Source organism: Rhagoletis zephyria, unplaced genomic scaffold (assembly GCF_001687245.7).
Source record: "Rhagoletis zephyria isolate East Lansing unplaced genomic scaffold, Rhagoletis_zephyria_1.1 Rzeph_scaffold_00052, whole genome shotgun sequence".
NCBI classification, from domain to species: Eukaryota; Metazoa; Arthropoda; class Insecta; order Diptera; family Tephritidae; genus Rhagoletis; species Rhagoletis zephyria.
Window position 1 is genome coordinate 511,447 of NW_016157136.1, and position 6,855 is coordinate 518,301.

Genomic DNA, 6,855 nt, shown 5'->3' on the forward strand with positions numbered 1-6,855 from the left:
CTTTTGGCTCATAGTGTTAGCTACATGGAAGGAAATAACTCCACGAAAAAATGTGCCGTTAGGTGGCACACGAGTCGAGATATTTGGGAAATCGTCCGATTAAATTCATATCTAGAAAGCTCGTTTAAAAAATAATTTTAACTATTAACTTACTAAAAATTAACCCTTTGTCAAACTTGAAAAACGCCACCTTGAACAGTAAAAAATTATTAATAAGAAAGTTTTCGAAATATTAGAAGCCGTTATGTGGCTTAAACAAATTGACGCTGGTTACGTTATCTCTCATAAATACCTAAAACCGCTTACATAAGCGATAATTTAGCAAACATCAGCTCTCATTAAATTTAAATTGTTTTCAGATGATGAAAGTAACCACACACATTCACACGATTATATTGTACGTACATAAGTATGTAGGTAATAATAAATTGTATATACATTCGATATTAACTAATACGTCATAGTTTTTTACCGTCTTAGCATTGCGCTCAAAAAAGGCACGGTAAGAAAATGGAAAAAAATGTCACAGCTTCGAGTGCATAAAGGGTGTTTCTATAGACCCTTAATTTGCAATAGGAGTACTCCCGTATTCAAAATTATGCAACAATATAGAAAGCTTTCACAGTTTTTGCGTTCTCGTGCCGAAAAATTTGCAAAGTAGTGGAAACTAAGAGAGTACTTTAACTTTCAAGAGCTGCAATTTCTGCCGGAAAAATTTTGCTCGCGAAAACTTGCAAAGTAAAAAAATCAGGTGATCACAAATATAAATTCGTGAATCAAGAAAGAATTCATTGGCTTTGTCAATTATTTATTGCAAATTTTTTAATTTATTCCGACATATCCTTCTCCGCTTCACTGGTTGAGGTAAAAAATAAAATCTTATAGGGTTGCCAGCTGCTTAAAGTTTTAGTGACTTAAATATAAATATGTATCTTGAGTAAACTAATGCAACGCATTCAGCGAATGAGAGTCGTTTAAGTGCACTCTTAACCAGATGTAATAATTTTGAAGAGGGTTTGCTAACCATTAAAAAAAAATATATATAAAACAAAGCTGCTTACGTAATAACGAGCGTAGCTCTGGAATTGATTGTCCTATGTGAGCTATCTTTTTTGTTGTGTTTGTCTCTGCCCAAGGAAAATGGAAAAATTTTGCCTAATACAAAATTCAGGAAAAATTGATTTCCCATATATGTACATATGTTGTGCACGAATTTTGTATCAATGCAAAACAATTATGTAGGTTACGTTAGGTTACAAGAGTGTAATCGCGATCTGCGTCGTAAAGTGGGAAGAACTGCCGTGAATGTCCAATTATTTCGACATGCCGCATCATTGAGCATATCAAACTTCCTTATGTTACGATTTGTCCAGCTGATGTGGTTTTCTAATTTTTCAATGCGTAAAACTTTTATTCAGATGCACCAGGATTGTGGTGCGCAGGTGTTAAAGTCAAATTATTACCATTAAATCAACCTCCAGAACCCCTGAAATCATTGCTTTAAGGCGAATTTACCATAAGAAGCACAGTTCTTGATGAATGCCCACAAATGCAAGGATTGGATTCTTAAAAGATTTCATCTCAAATAAGTCTATATATATTGGACTTATGTGGACCAACTATGCCTTACAGATTCACCATCGAACCAGATCAATTTTCCTGACAGTGAATTACTTAAGAGAACACAGTTATTCAAATTTATTTCGTTGGCAACTCTGATAGCGAAATTGATCAGGATTGTGCGATTAACTGTGCTATGAAACGCCAGTTCATTGGAAAATTACCAGAACTTCGTCACGGACAGAACGCTTTGGTTAGGCTATTTAAAATGGCAATGAATATATGCCTTCTGACGACCATAAAGGAATAGTTGGTGAAAATGTTCCGATGCAAAATTTATTTTGAGCGTGCCGAAGTTCGGCGGGTCCGCTATAACAATTATTTTTAATAGAAAAAAAAAATAATGATAAAATAAAATTTTTTCTATTTAAAGGTATTCAATTTAAAAAAAATGCCAAATCGGGGACATTGTAAGCAGCAGAAATTAAATTATTTTACCAAATAATTAGACCTCCTGTGTCAACTGCGAAAGTGATCAGAGCTGTCACGATGGTTGCAAGTGAATATTTTGTTTCTTTGAGAGCGAATGCTACTCAGAATTTTTGCTGCTGGATAGTTTTGTCTGAAGAATAAAAGAACACTGCTAATACCTCGAATGAAAGGCAGCCTTTTTGAGACACCGCTCAAAAACTACATTGAAATGTGCTAATTGATTTCAGATTGCACAAAGCTTAGCTTTATTTCACATTAGATAATCCATAGCTGGACAAAAATTGCGATGATATTTAATATCAATAAAAATACGTATGAACGTTCCTTAATATTTGACTAACTAAGGGGCAGTATTAGTTATGAAGCAACATTTTGCATTATGTTACTAGAGTACCCGCAACTTGTCGAATGCATACCGTGCGCAGTGCCACCTCAATCATTCATACGCGGTAGCCCTGCAATAATTATAGTAGATATGTGTGGATGTAACTTTTTAAAATTATTTTTTTATATTAAATACAAGTTTTTATTTTTTCATTAGTTTACGTGCAACAGTTTTAAAAATGTAGTTAATAAAAAAAAAGTAAGTAGGAAGTGAAACTTACGTTACATATCTATTTTGTCTCAAAACCATACATATGTATGTACATACATATGTACATACACACATCTGCTTTTGCTTAAGGTTATATTTTTCGTCTTTTTTCTATATAGAACCCTACCTCTACCCTTGTTCGTTCTAATTACATTTATGTTATTCTGTTTTCCTTTAGCTTCATTTTTATCTTTATACTCTATCGATGACAAACTCGATAGTAATATCCAACAAAATATCGATAACAAAACCGATAAAAATATCTATAACGAATTCGATCAAAATTTCGATAGCAAAATCAATAATAATATTGAAGCAAAATAGATTAGAAAATCGATAAAAACATATATAAGAAAATTGATAAAATTATCGATAAAAATATCAACAACAAAATCAATTAAAATATCGGTAACAAGATCTGTAAAAAATTGGTAACAAAATCGATAACAAAATCCACAAATAATCGATAACAAAATCTATAAATAATCGATAACAAAATTGATAAAATATCGATAACAAAACCGATGAAAAACTCGATAAAAATTTCGACTGCAAAGTCGATAATAATCCTCATTTTTTATAAAAATATTTTTTGATACTTTTAGAGAACCACCACAATTTTAGGAGTAAATGTATTTTGTTTACAGTTACCAAATAATCTATTCGCATCAGCTGATTGACAAATAAAAAAAAAACATAACAATACAAAAGCGAAACGACGAATCTCCAAATTTTTAAATTACTACGAAACCCCCATGTTGTACAATATTTTACTGTTACTATCATTTATTTCATGTAAATATCAAAACGTAAATATCACGTTTCATATCATAGTGGATAAAATCATTTTTCGCATGGGTCGTTAAATTTATATTTTTATTAATGCTGTTATTTTTTCTTAAATACTTTTAAACCTTCATAAAATATTAATTTCCCACACCCCAAATAAATTTTATTAGTTAATTATTTTTGTCCAACTCAATCGTAACACTTTTGCCTTGTGTGCGCCGTGTAGTGCCACAGATGTCAAGAAAAAAATCTCACCTTGAGTAGCGTTTGATTGTCAAAATTTTGTATTTCGCCAGTGAGTGAGTGAAAACGTGAGAGTGTTTGTATTTTATGTCGCCCTTTTTCATTCGGGGAGGAATAGGGAATAGCTTCTTATCATTTAGCTAATTCCGTTCTCAAATCAGTTGATGTGTTTAAAGACTTGGGAGTGTTTTTTGATTCCAAGTTTAATTTTAATGCGCATATAAATTATACCATCTCAAACTCTCTCGCAATGCTAGCTTTTGTTAGACGACATTCTTCGCAATTTTCTGACCCGTACACACTTAAGACTTTGTTCACTGCCTTTGTACGGTCTAAACTGGAATACGCCGCGTTTATCTGGAGACCGTATCACGCTATTCACATCAATCGTTTGGAGAGAGTGCAAAAAATATTCCTACGTTTTGCTCTGCACACTTTAAATTTTACTGAACCGATTCCACCTTACGAGTCGCGTTGCCAATTGATTAGTTTATTAACATTAAACAATAGACGCTCACTTCTGTCCGTGTCATTTCTTCTTGACATTGTCTTGGGTAAAGTCGACTGCTCGTCCCTTCTCGGGTTGATAGATTTCACCGTGCCGAGTAGAAACCTTCGTCGCTTTGATACTTTTCGTATTGGTTTAAATAAAACAGTTTACAATGCAAATGCCCCCATTGTCAGGACTTTGACCGAGTACAACTGTTTCTCAAAATTTTTGGATCTTGACTTGTCGGAATCAAAATCAATTATCTATACTAAATTGAAAAACTATTTATTGTGCAAAAATTTATATTAGCCTTTATTGTATTTAACGCTTCAAATTGTACCAAAAATTTAACTACATAGCTTGTAATTTTTCATAATGTCTGTACCACTTACAACTTTAGACATAAATAAATATGAATATGAAATTTGACAATGGCCCGCTAAATGCAAAAACAAAATATTAGTAATTGTTGTATTTGTTGAATCGATACTAAGATATACATATGTCATGATTTGAAAAATAAATCGTATTTGTTTGTGTCATTTTCACGTTTCTTTGCAATGTAAATAAATTTATAAGTTATATACATACATACATACATATAGATTTATTATCGTTTCCATATAAACGCAGTTAAGGTTAAATAACGTATATAAAGTATCTCTGATTGTGCGTCATGTGTATACCTTTGTCGTCATAAGTATGATTTATACAAATACATACATATGTATGTGACGAGATAAGAGCACAAGTAGTCACAGTGCACAGTGGTTGCATTTATATGGGGAGAGCGGCCAAAAATACTTTTAATGGAATCCGATTAAAATTTTTACAGTGAGGTCTATTAAGAGTAAAAACTGTCATAGGCAAAAGTGGGCGGGGCTGGACACGCCCACATACAGTCATGTGAAAAATAATAGGTACACGAATTTTGACCAATTTCGGCTATTTTTCTCTTGTTTGTTTAATTATTATTATTTTTTTTTTTAAATACAGCTCACTATCTAATAAAAACCATATAAGTCCAAATTTCAAACTTTGCAGAACAATTAGAAAAATTCAACAAAATTTTACAACAAAAATGTTTATAAAAAATCTGGGTATGCAATTTTATAGCCCACTGAATTCTAGTTAAAGAAAGTGCAAGTTTCAAGTGACTAAGAAAAAATCGCGTTGAGTTTTGATATTTTTTTGCGAATGGTGCTATTATTGTCTTGCATACAAAAAAAAAAATTTCGAACATACTTTTATGGAAGAAAATGCATGACACTGGCAAGAAAAAAAATTATCAAAAATCAACGCGAGTTTTTCTTTCTTAAGCTACAATTCAATGGCATATAAAACTGCATACTTATATTTTTCTAAAAATTTTTAGTAAAAAGTTTTTTGTTGTAAAATTTTGTTGAATGGAAACAAAAAATATATGACAACATGAAGTTTGGACAAAAAACTGATTGCAGAGCTTATTTGTGTTAAAAATTTTTTACATGCATTTTTTTAATTTTGGCCTATGGCAGCAGTGGTGTGATGCTTTTTGGGCGCTTTCATTGCATGTCTATCCCCCAACAAACAATGGGCATCAAGGTTATCAACATGTACTGTTAAAAATATTTTTTTTTTGTTTTTTTTTTTTTTATTTAGCTAAGTGTTGTCGCGTTAGCTTACAATTTTTAATCTAAGATCTAAGTGATTGCAGTACTCATAAATATGGTAATCAGAAGACATTTTCTTCGTTAATTTCGGCGCTTCAAAATTTGACAGAGATTATTACAAAAAAAAGATTTAATAGTGAAATTTAAATATAATTCCAGGGTAATTCTGGCAACCGTCTATTCACCACAGTCTTTAGTAAATAATTGTTATTAATTTATTATTATTATTATTTTTATTTTTGTTTAAAGATTTGATTGTTAAAAAAAATTTATATATATTTTTTATTTCCCTTAATGTTTAGTCTTATTTAATTTTTTGTTTGTCTTTTTTTAATGTAACTGTATTAAATTTTTAATCAACTTCAAAAAACGGAGGAAGTTATAAATTCATCGGTATATACATATATTTTTTTATGCATACACTACATATGTTACCGCATAGACATATTTTTTTAATTTTATTTAATTTTAACTTTTTTTTATCTAGTATTTTTGTTTTTCTTATTTTATTGTTAGACTTTATTGTTTTAGGAATAATTTTTTTTTAATTTCATTTTATTTTTTAAAATTTATTTATTTATTTATTTATTTATTTATTTATTTATTTAGTCTACAGACAGTTGAGATAAAAAGATTTAGAATATTTAAGTATGTGTGATACATTACAGAGTGAAATAATTATAAATATTAACTTGTAAAGATAACAATGATATTCAATAGCAATTTGGGTAGCTGGCGAGGCCTTGTCTCCAGTCTACTTTTGTGTGCGGCGGGCGGAAAGACCTAGTTTCCGCTCCGCCCTGTTTACAGGCCGTTGATCATGGTCGGAAAGGCCGAGCTTCCGATCCATGTTCCCGTAGTCGTTACTTTGTAAGTGAGGCAGGCGGAAAGTCCTAGTTTCCGCTCCACGCTATAGACGAACTGTTGGGCGAGGTCGGAAAGGCCGAGTTTCCGATCCCTGCTCCTATTGTCCTACGCGGTCGCGGAAATATACGAAGCCGTTACAATTGTACTAAGCAGTCATAGATATTGTG